Genomic DNA, 12006 nt, shown 5'->3' with positions numbered 1-12006 from the left:
CTGCTACACAGTTTCAGTTTAAAGAAGAAATTCTGTAAGCTTCATAGTTTATTAAATATTAACTAAACAGAATAGGTTTTTATCTTATTTAAATCCATTAAGTCTCAAAAATGGGCATACTGATATTCATCGGAAATGTCTGCACAAATTTTGCTTTGGTATTAATTCTAGTATTTTGTAAATATATTTCAAATGTAGGAGAAGCAGGAAAAGTAAAAATAGTATGTTTTTTGTGCTCTGTGGGTACGAATGTGACACTGAGACATAGCAGGAAAAAGAGCGTCCACCTGTATATTTTACAAATATTTGACTACCTTCCATTCTACAGCATATATTACATCACTTAAAGCTATGGCGTGTATAAGTGCATATTATCTCTCACAGTTATCATGTAACAGTAATCATGGTACATGTCTTCCCACTCGGGATCAAAAATCATTCTTTAGGCAGATTGTAAATTTTTAAGAAAGTTTTTATCTAAAGGAAGGAAGCTCATTTGCCTGGCCTCCTCTGACCGTATCTCTTTTCAATAGTTCCTTTTTCCTACCCATTTTTTTCCTCTCATCTGGGAATTTAGATAAGTTGATGTGGCATATTACTTTGGGGTACATACTGGCTGGTCAGCACAGCTGGACACATAAGGACACATGGCTGCTCTGAAGCTCTCTTTGCCAGTAGACACAGGGATCCACAGTACTCCCCTGTGTACTTAATTACAATAAAGATGATGCATTCTCTGTACTTCTTCAAAGAGAATGAAACCCCAGCAAAGTTTCCAACATGGGAGATCTTATCCTTATGGGAACAACATCAAATTCCTGTACAGACCTATGAATGGCCTCCTTCTTCCCTAAAAGTGCCTCATCATAGCCCAGACCAGGCCTATTTTCAGCCCTGATTTTTCTGGCTGTCTCTGAACACTTTGATACTTTCAGACACTCTCTTCCCCCTGGTGTTTGGAAACCCCTCTCCCTGGCTCCCTCTTTCGTTGACTCTCTTCAGTCAGGGAAAGTCTCCTGGATGTTCAGTCTCCAGGATGGCATGAATCAAATAAGAGCAAGATACAGTTGTAATATCACTCTTAATATTTGTATTTTTTTAAATGTGTTTTTAATTTTAAAGCTTCCCCCCCCCCATCTTATTTCTTTCTGGATTGAAGATCTGAGTATTCATTTTCATAAGAAAATGTACAATAGACATATTAGCCTGATTTTGCTTATATGTTTATTAATTTTTTATACCTACTTAATTTCAAAAGAGATCTATGGTGACTTTATAATAAGAGGCACAAATATAACTGAGCCAATGAAAACTGTTTGAAATCATAAAAGTCCATTAATAAGAAAGGAGAAGATAGATGTATAATTGATATGCCTAAAAGGCACAGACTGTCAGAGTGGATCAGAAAACCACACCCAACTATATGACGTCTACAAATACCCCACTTTAAATATAAAGGTACATATAAATTAAAAGCAAAGAGTTAAAGAAGGATATACCATGCTAACACTAATCAAAAAAAAGCAGGAGTAGCTATATTAATTGCAGAGTGGCTTCAGAACAAAGAAAATCATCAGGGATCTAGAAAGTCATTACATAATGGTAAAGTGTGCTTCATGGCATCAACATATGTGTAGCAAAATCTGATAGAACCACAAGGAGAAATAGATAAATCCACTATCACACATGGAAACTTTAACACTCATCTATTAGAAATGGACATATTCAGCAAGCAAAAAATCAGTAAAGACATAGTTGAACTAATAACACCATCAAGCAACATGATATAATGGACATCTATAGACTACTTCATTCAATGACAGCAGAACATACATTCTTCTCAAGCTCATAGGTAACATTGACCAAGATAGACCACATTTTGGGCCATGAAACACACTTTAACATGTTTTAAAAAGTAGAAATCATACAATGACTGCTCTCAGACCACAGTGGATTTAAACTAAAAATCAATAACAGAAATATAGCCAGAATAGCCCAAAATTTGTGGAAATTAAACAACATACTTCTAAATAACACAGGCATTAAATAAGAAATCTCAAGAGAAATTAAAAACTATTATGAACAAAATGAAAGCATCAAAATCTGTGGGATGTAGCAAAAGCAGTGCTTCAATGGAAATTTATAGCATTGAATGTGTATATCATAAAAGAAGAAAGATCTAAAATCAATAACTATGGTTCTACCTTAGGAAACCAGAAAAAGAAGAATAAGTTAAATCTAAAGTCAGCAGGAGAAAAGATAGTGAAAATTAGAGTAGAAATCAATGAAAATGAAAACTGGAAATCAATAGAGAAAGCCAACAAAAGAAAAAGCTGGTTCTTTGAAAAGATGAATAAAATCTATAAGCTTTTACCTAGGCTAACTAAGAAAAAGTAATATAGTCAAAGTTCTAAAAAGAAGATGTAAATGATTATGTCTATATATTCAGAATCTCCACTATTAACTATCAAAATACTAAAAATTTTAAGAATTATGCATTTTCATTCCAGTTTATTTTAGTTTAATAAATGGTGGTTTATTATTGGGGAAAAAAAAAGAGTGAAGTCCATTTTACCAGAAACTAAGATTAGGTTATAAATAGTATACTTAAGAATAAAATGTTGTTCAGAACTTTTTTCTACAGTAAAAAAAGATTACTATGTGACACTATCTCTCTTTCTCTGATACAAAGTTATAGGTATCTTTAAAAATTTTCAGAATATTTAATGCATTTTGTGCTTAATCAATGGCATGGAATTGTGTTCATACATCTCATAATTATCCAACTTCCTGTACGTAAGCCCGTTGTGTTTTCATCATTTATCATATTTGTTCTTCTGTGTTCTTTTTTCCAATATGCTCTCTCTAGATGAATTTCGAGGTTGTGAACATTTTATGAAGTAAAATGATCTTAGAAAGCATTGTATTTTACAGCATGATGATTTATTATGCATAAAAACTGGATTTAGTTATAACTAAATATTCAACCAGAAAGAAATTAGTACTTTGTGAGGTTTTCCTTAAACTATATGTCACTAATTTCCTATTTTGGGTAATTCTTGAATGAATGAGATTTATGGTTCCTTCAGTGTGTCAAGTTAAAATGTTTTACTATTTTGTTTTTCTTTGAATGGCAGTCAAGTTTATTTATCACTCTCACACACGCAAACATATAGAGTTGTGTTTTCTCTTTTGCTTTCTGCATCTCTCTCTCTAGCTTTCATTTCCCAAAGCTTTGCTTTAACTTCTTTGCCTGAAAACATATAGTTGCTGATGCTGATATTATCTTTATCTTCATCATATCTTGATTTAGCTTCTGAGCATTGGGAATTTTGTGTACTATGAATATCTGTTAAATTCCTCATAATGACTAATAAGAAATCTGTTTTAATAAGTAACTCTGAGATTAACTTTTTAAGATAAAAAATTTATTCAAATACTTATCTTTGTCTTCTAGATTCCAAATAAATCTTATGATTCTTTCAATACAGTGAGCATAAGTATCAAATAGACTCTCAGGCTCTCTCCCATTGGAGATTCTAATTCGGAAGGCTGCAGCTGAGACCCAGGAATCCTCACTTGAGTTGACAATTACAATAATGCAGGAGACCTTCAAGATGGTGGAGGAGTGAGATGCGGAGATCACCTTCCTCCCCACAAATACATCAAAATTACATCTACATGTGGAACAGCTCCTATAGAACACCTACTGAATGCTGGCAGAAGACCTCAGACTTCCCAAAAGGCAAGAAAATCCGCACGTACCTGGGTAAGGCAAAAGAAAAAAGAAAAAACAGAGACAAAAGAATAGGCATGGGACCTGAACCTCTGGGAGGGAGCTGTGAAGGAAGAAAAGTTTCCACACACTAGGAAGCCCCTTCATTAGTGGGGATGGGGTGGGGCAAGGGAAAGCTTCGGAGCCACAGAGGAGAGCACAGCAACAGTGGTGGAGAGGGCAAAGTGGAGAGCTTCCTGCACAGAGGATCAGACCCCAGGGAGAGGACTGGGGTTGGCTAAATGAAGACAGCCTGAAGGGAGCTAGTGTGCCACAGCTAGCCGGGAGGGAGTCTGGGAAAAAGTCTGGACCTGCCAGAGAGGCAAGAGACCATAGTTTTGGGGTGCACAGGGAGAAGGGCTTCCTGCTCCATGTGCCCGCAGATGGGAGAGCACCACCTAAGCAAGCTCCAGAGATGAGCATGAGCTGCAGCTATCATCTTGGACCCCAGAGGTGGGCATGGATCGATAAAACTGCCACCACTGCCACCAAGAATCCTGTGTGCAAATGCGAGTCACTACTCACACACCCCCGGGTGTGCAGCAGCCTGTGCAGCACGTCACTGCCAGGGTCCCGTGATCCACGGACAACTTCCCCTGGAGAACACACAGCACACCTCAGGCTCTTGCAACGTCATGCTGGCCTCTGCTGCTGCAGGCTGGCCCCACGTTCCAACAATGACTACCGTACCCCTCCCTCTCCCAAGCCTGAGTGAGCAAGAGAGCCATAATCAGCCGCTGCTTTAACCCTCTTCTGTCTGGGTGGGGAAGAGAAGCTTGAGGGAGGCCTACACGCAGAGGCAGGGCCAAAACCAAAGTTGAACCACAGGAGCTGTGCGAACAAAGAAGAGAAAGGGAAATTTCTCTGCGCAGACGCAGGAGCAGCGGATTATATCCCCACGATCAACTTGATAAAGCCTGCATCAGGATATTTATTCAGGAATACCTGGATAGACAACGAATGTTCCCAAAATTGAGGCAGTGGACTTTGGGAGTGACTGTAGACTTGGGGTTTGCTTTCTGTGTCTGATTTTTTTTTGAATTTTATTTTATTATTTTATAGAGCAGGTTCTTATTAGTCATCAATTTTATACACATCAGTGTATACATGTCAATCCCAATCACCCAATTCATCACACCACCACCACCACCACCCTGCTGGTTTCCCCCCTTGGTGTCCATACGTTTGTTCTCTACATCTGTGTCTCAATTTCTGCCCTGCAAACTGGTTCATCTGTACCATTTTTCTAGGTTCCACATATATGCGTTAATATACGATATTTATTTCTCTCTTTCTGACTTACTTCACTCTGTATGACAGTCTCTAGATCCATCCACGTCTCTACAAATGACCCAATTTCGTTCCTTTTTATGGCTGAGTAATATTCCATTGTATATATGTACGACATCTTCTTTATCCACTCATCTGTCAATGGGCATTTAGGTTGCTTCCATGACCTGGCTATTGTAAATAGTGCTGCAATGAATATTGGGGTGCAAGTGTCTTTTTGAATTATGGTTTTCTCTGGGTATATGCCTAGTAGTGGAATTGCTGGGTCATATGGTAATTCTATTCTTTGTTCTTAAAGGAACCTCCATACTGTTCTCCATAGTGGCTGTATCAATTTACATTCCCACCAACAGTACAAGAGGTTTCCCTTTTCTCCACACCCTCTCCAGCATCTGTTGTTTGTAGATTTTCTGATGATGCCCATTCTAACTGGTGTGAGGTGATACCTCATTGTAGTTTTGATTTGCATTTCTCTAAGGATTAGTGATGTTGAGCAACTTTTCATGTGCTTCTTGCTCATCTGTTTGTCTTCTTTGGAGTAATGTCTATTTAGGTCTTCTGCCCATTTTTGGATTGGGTTGTTTGTTTTTTTACTATTGAGCTGCATGAGCTGTTTCTATATTTTGGAGATTAATCCTTTGTCCGTTGATTCATTTGCAAATATTTTCTCCAATTCTGAGGGCTGTCTTTTCGTCTTGTTTATGGTTTCCTTTGCTGTGCAAAAGCTTTGAAGTTTCATTAGGTCCCATTTGTTTATTTTTGTTTTTATTTCCATTACTCTAGGAGGTGAGTCAAAAAAGATCTTGCTGTGATTTATGTCAAAGAGTGTTCTTCCTATGTTTTCCTCTAAGAGTTTTATAGTGTCCAGTCTTACATTTAGGTCTCTAATCCATTTTGAGTTTATTTTTGTGTATGGTGTTACGGAGTACTCTAATTTCATTCTTTTACATGTAGCTGTCCAGTTTTCCCAGCACCACTTATTGAAGAGACTGCTTTTCTCCATTGTATATCCTTGCCTCCTTTGTCATAGATTAGTTGACCATAGGTGAGTGGGTTTATCTCTGGGCTTTCTATCTTGTTCCATTGATCTATGTTTCTGTTTTTGTGCCAGTACAATATTGCCTTGATTACTGTAGCATTATAGTATAGTCTGAAGTCAGGGAGTCTGATTCCTCCAGCTCCATTTTTTCCCCTCAAGACTGCTTTGGCTATTCGTGGTCTTTTGTGTCTCCATACAAATTTTAAGATTTTTTGTTCTAGTTCTGTAAAAAATGCCATTGGTAATTTGATAGGGATTGCATTGAATCTGTAGATTGCTTTGGGTAGTATAGTCATTTTCACAATATTGATTCTTCCAATCCAAGAACATGGTATATCTTTCCATCTGTTTGTGTCATCTTTAATTTCTTTCATCAGTGTCTTATAGTTTTTCAGGTTTTTTCTCCTTAGGTAGGTTTATCCCTAGGTATTTTATTCTTTTTGTTGCAATGGTAAATGGGAGTGTTTCCTTAATTTCTCTTTCAGATTTTCATCATTAGTGTATAGGAATGCAAGAGATTTCTGGGCATTAATTTTGTATCCTGCTACTTTACCAAATTCATTGATTAGCTCTAGTTGTTTTCTGGTAGCATCTTTAGGATTCTCTATGTATAGTATCATGACATCTGCAAACAGTGACAGCTTTACTTCTTCTTTTCCGATTTGGATTCCTTTTATTTCTTTTCTTTCTCTGATTGCTGTGGCTAAAACTTCCAAAACTATGTTGAATAATAATGGTGAGAGTGGACAGCCTTGTTTTGTTCCTGATCTTAGGGGAAATGGTTTCAGTTTTTCACCATTGAGAACGATGTTTGCTGTGGGTTTGTCATATATGGCCTTTATTATGTTGAGGTAAGTTCCCTCTATGCCTACTTTTTGGAGGGTTCTTATCATAAATGGGTGTTGAATTTTGTCAAAAGCTGTTTCTACATCTATTGAGAATATATGGTTTTTATCCTTCAATTTTTTAATATGGTGTATCACATTGATTGACTTGCGTGTATTGAAGAATCCTTGCATTCCTGGGATAAACTCCACTTGATCATGGTGTATGATCCTTTTAATGTGCTGTTGGATTCTGTTTGCTAGTATTTTGCTGAGGATTTTTGCATCTATGTTCATCAGTAATATTGGCCTGTAGTTTTGTTTCTTTGTGACATCTTTTTCTGGTTTTGGCATCAGGTGATGGTGGCCTCATAGAATGAGATTAGGAGTGTTCCTCCCTCTGCTATATTTTGGAAGGATTTGAGAAGGATAAGTGTTAGCTCTTCTCCAAATGTTTAATAGAATTTGCCTGTGAAACCGTCTGATTCTGGTCTTTTGTTTGTTGGAAGATTTTTACTCTTACACCACGATCAACTGGACAGCTACATGTAAAAGAATGAAATTAGAACACTCCCTAACACCATACACAAAAATAAACTCAAAATGGATTAGAGACCTAAATGTAAGCCTGGACATTATAAAACTCTTAGAGGAAAACATAGGAAGAACACTCTTTCACATAAATCACAGCAAGATCTTTTTTGATCCACCTCCTAGAGTAATGGAAATAAAAAAAAAACAAAAACAAATGGGACCTAATGAAACTTAAAAGTTTTTACACAGCAAAGGAAACCATAAACAAGATGAAAAGACAACCCTCAGAATGGGAGAAAATATTTGCAAATGAAGCAACTGACAAAGGATTAATCTCCAAAATATACAAGCAGCTCATGCAGCTCAATATCAAAATAACAAACAACCCAATCCAAAAATGGGCAGAAGACCTAAATAGACATTTCTCCAAAGAAGATGTACATATTACCAACAAACACATGAAAGGATGCTCAAGATCACTAATCATTAGATAAATGCAAATCAAAACTACAATGAGGTATCACCTCACACCAGTGAGAATGGCCATCACCAAAAAATCTACAAACAATAAATGCTGGAGAGGGTGTGGAGAAAAGGAACCCTCTTGTACTTTTCGTGGGAATGTGAATTGATACAGCCACTATGGAGAACAGTATGGAGATTCCTTAAAAAACTAAAAGTAGAACTACCTTATGACCCAGCAATCCCACTACTGGGCATATACCCTGAGAAAACCATAATTCAAAAAGAGTCATGTACCCCAATGTTCATTACAGCACTATTTACAATAGCCGGGACATTGAAGCAACCTAGGTGTCCATCAACAGATGAATGGACAAAGAAGATGTGGCACATATATACAGTGGAATATTACTCAGCCACAAAAAGAAACAAAATTGAGTTATTTGTAGTGAGGTGGATGGACCTAGAGCCTGTCATACAGAGTGAAGTAAGTCAGAAAGAGAAAAAGAAATACCGTATGCTAACACATATATATATAGAATGTAAAAAAAACAAAAAAAAGTTCTGATGAACCTAGGAGCAGGACAGAAATAACGATGCAGACCTAGAGAATCGACCTGAAGACACAGTGTCGGGGGAATGGTAAGCTGGGACAATGTGAGAGAGTAGCACTGAAATATATACACTACTAAATGTAAAAGAGAAAAATAGATAGCTAGTGGGAAGCAGCTGCATAGCACAGGGAGATTAGCTCGGTGCTTTGTGACCACCCAGAAGGGTGGGATAGGGAGGGTGGGAGGGAGGCACCAGAGGGAGGGGATATGGGGATATATGTATACATATAGCTGATTCACTTTGTTATACAGCAGAAACTAACACAATATTGTAAAGTAATTATACTCCAATAAAGATGTTTAAAAAAAAAATCATGCAGATTCCACAGAAGGAAAACTCTGGGGGCACATGCAAGTTTGTCATCTCTTACAGAATAGGCTCACCCCTTCCTGTTAGATGACAGATGGAAGCAGACACTGTATCAGCAGTGTCCCTTTGAAGCTGGGCTGCAATTTGGGCAAGAAATCTCCTCTGACCACTTCAAGATTGCTCTCCGCCACCCCTTCCTTGACTGAGGCCCTGGGGGTAAGGCTCAAGTCACAGCCTGTGGTGCTCCCTGAGGCTCTGGCTGGCCCTGAGCCCTAAGCCTTATCTCATTAATGTGGCTGGACTGCTAAAAGCTTCCCCAAAGGCCTTTGCTTGGGTTTTAGCTCCTGTCCATACAGCTTCTAATTGAACTTTGGCTTGGATTTCCCTAGTTGATTTATTAGTCAAACATTTACTAAGTTCAGCCACTTTGGGGCCTTTTTTCATATTATTTATAAGCCCTTGGTTTACTCTAATTTTCTAAAACTTACATGAAAAGTTTGTCCATGTCTTGTCACCTCTGCATAGAGTTGTCATTCTACTTGAATCATGCAAGAGAGCTGTCTAATAACCATCTGGCTATTTACTGTCAGCCCTCATCCCTCAGCATCTGTTAAGTAGGAGATTCACTTGTACACATGTCATCCCAAAGCTCACTATCCTAAGGGAAGAGGCATTAGGAACGGGAGGCGTTTGGTTAAGTTGATGAAAGATGGACCCCATTACGCTGCCATCTGTGTCACAGGGCTTGTTGCAATTCTTCTGTGCTCATCTGTTGATTTACAGACATTAATATTGTTTGACAACTGCCTAGTGTCAGAAATAAATCACTGGCTCATTTTTTTACCTAAATGTCGTTGATTCAACCATGCAAACATATTTGTACATCTCTCATGTGTTTAAAAAGTGACCATTTTAACTGAACATCTGCTTAGAAAATATTGGACAACATAGAATCAATGGCTATAAAAATAACTCTTGTATTGATAGCTTTAATAAACTTTTTCACTGAAACCACTTTGATGACCTATTCCCCATAGTTGGCCTTAGAGCCCTGCAGGTACACAGATGAGATGTGAGCTGCCAAAGTACACAGTAGCAGTCAACAGTGATCCAGGTTATCACAGGCACCTCTTTTCAAACCATGTGATTACCTAAATATTTGCAGCTGAGATCGTACTGTTAGCAATGACTCACTGAACAGCTGTCACTTCACTTCTGAAAGGGCAGTTTCCAATAGAGGAATCTTTAAAAGCTCATCTGTGACAAGAGAAAAACTAGATAGAATATATTAAACTTTGATAGAGACCTAGATAACACCAATGTAGTTTTGCATTGTTCAAATTCCTTAAGCACCACTTAAAGTATCAAAGAATCATCTGCTAAATTAACCCAACACTTAGGTGCATATCTTGGTGGTTATCAGTTTCTTATCTGCTAGTATAGAAATTTAGGTAAATTGTCACATTCAGTGCTTAATGTGAACGATTAAGTCTCTTCTCAGTCACTTCTTAGATCTCATGTTCATTTATTGTGTTTCACCCACTGCTACCATTCCAGAGTAAACTGTAGTTACTTTATCTCTAATCCTACTAACTGGATTCCTCATACCAACTGAACTCTTTTATTTTCTTCAGACTGAAGCCAGAGTTCTCTTTTCATAACACAAATCTAATAATTTTATCTGCCTCTTATGTGTGCGCGCCCATGTGCGCACACACACACATTATTAAATCTCATTACTTGTTTCTCATTGATCTCGGGATAAGCACCAACATCTTTCCACGGTCTCTAAGGTCCTGGATGACCAGGACCATACCTGGATCTCCAACCTCAGCCGGTGCTTTCCCTCCATCCTTCCCTCCCACAGCCACACAGCCTTTTCCCCAATTGTTCATGCCTTCTTCACCATGAAGCTTTGTGGATGGTGTTTCCCCTGAAGAATCTATCAGCCCCGCAGTTAATGCTCACTCCTCCGGACCATCTCAAGCATCATTTCCTTTGGGGTCACTTTGGCAGCACATATACTAAAATTGGAACCATATAGAGAAGATTAACATGGCCCCTGGGCAAGGATAACATGCAAATCCGTGAAGCGTTCCATATTTTTCTCACAGACTTAGAGACGAATTTATGGTTACCAGGGGGGAAGGGTGAGAGGGAGGGATAGATTGGGAGTTTGGGATTGACACGTACACACTGCTATATTTAAAATAGATAAACAACAAGGACCTATTTTATAGCACAGGGAACTAGGCTCAATACTCTGTAATAACCTAAATGAGAAAATAATTTGAAAAAGAATAGATACATGTATATGTATAACTGAGTCACTTTGCTGTACACCTGAAACTAACACAACATTGTTAAAAAATGATACTCCAATATAAAATAAAAATTTAAAAAGTATCACTTTCTTTGGGAAGCCCTTCCTGCCTCTACTGTCTAGGTTTGAGTTCCTCTGTAAAATCTCAGAGAACTGAATTTCTTTCCTTCAGACCATTTACTTTAGAATAAAATAGCTTGTTTACTATTGTGTTTAATTATATCTTCTTCACTACACTTTGTCTTCATTAGAAAATAGGCTGATGTGTTTTCCTTCTCTGTAAGGTTTTCCATTTTTATTACAGGGACAGTAATAGAGTGGGTGCTCAAAATATATTTTGAATGAATGAATAAATGTGTCTTAAAATAATGATGTGTCTTAATATAATATTATATATTGTTACTAAAACATTACATTTTAAAATAACTTTCATATTTAGTATGAATCTAGAATTATACATCCAGTCTGATAGTTTTATTTATTTATTTATTTAATTTTGAGCAAAGGTATGCATTTTATTTTTTATTCATTTTTAAACATCTTTATTGGTGTATAATTGCTTTACAATGGTGTGTTAGTTTCTGCTTTACAACAAAGTGAATCAGCTACACGTATACATATATCCCCATGTCTATATCTCCTCCCTCTTGTGTCTCCCTCCCATCCTCCCTATCCCACCCCTCTAGGTGGTCACAAAGCACCGAGCTGATCTCCCTGTGTTATGCGGCTGCTTCCCACTAGCTATCTATTTTACGTTTGGTAGTGTATATATGTCCATGCCACTCTCTCACTTCATCCCAGCTTACCCTTCCCCTTCCCCGTGTCTCAGGTCCAT

At 37.7% G+C, this 12006-nt stretch overlaps 1 non-coding gene across 1 annotated transcript; it reads left to right on the top strand.

The window, feature by feature from the left end:
* The first annotated feature begins 10851 nt into the window (after window positions 1-10851).
* Window positions 10852-10955, top strand: LOC132368337 (U6 spliceosomal RNA). The gene has a single exon (XR_009504071.1). It is a non-coding gene; the product is annotated as a U6 spliceosomal RNA (small nuclear RNA).
* The last annotated feature ends 1051 nt before the right edge of the window (window positions 10956-12006 follow it).

Source organism: Balaenoptera ricei, chromosome 6 (assembly GCF_028023285.1).
Source record: "Balaenoptera ricei isolate mBalRic1 chromosome 6, mBalRic1.hap2, whole genome shotgun sequence".
In the NCBI taxonomy this organism is placed as follows: Eukaryota; Metazoa; Chordata; class Mammalia; order Artiodactyla; family Balaenopteridae; genus Balaenoptera; species Balaenoptera ricei.
This window is presented reverse-complemented; position numbering and strand designations above follow the sequence as displayed.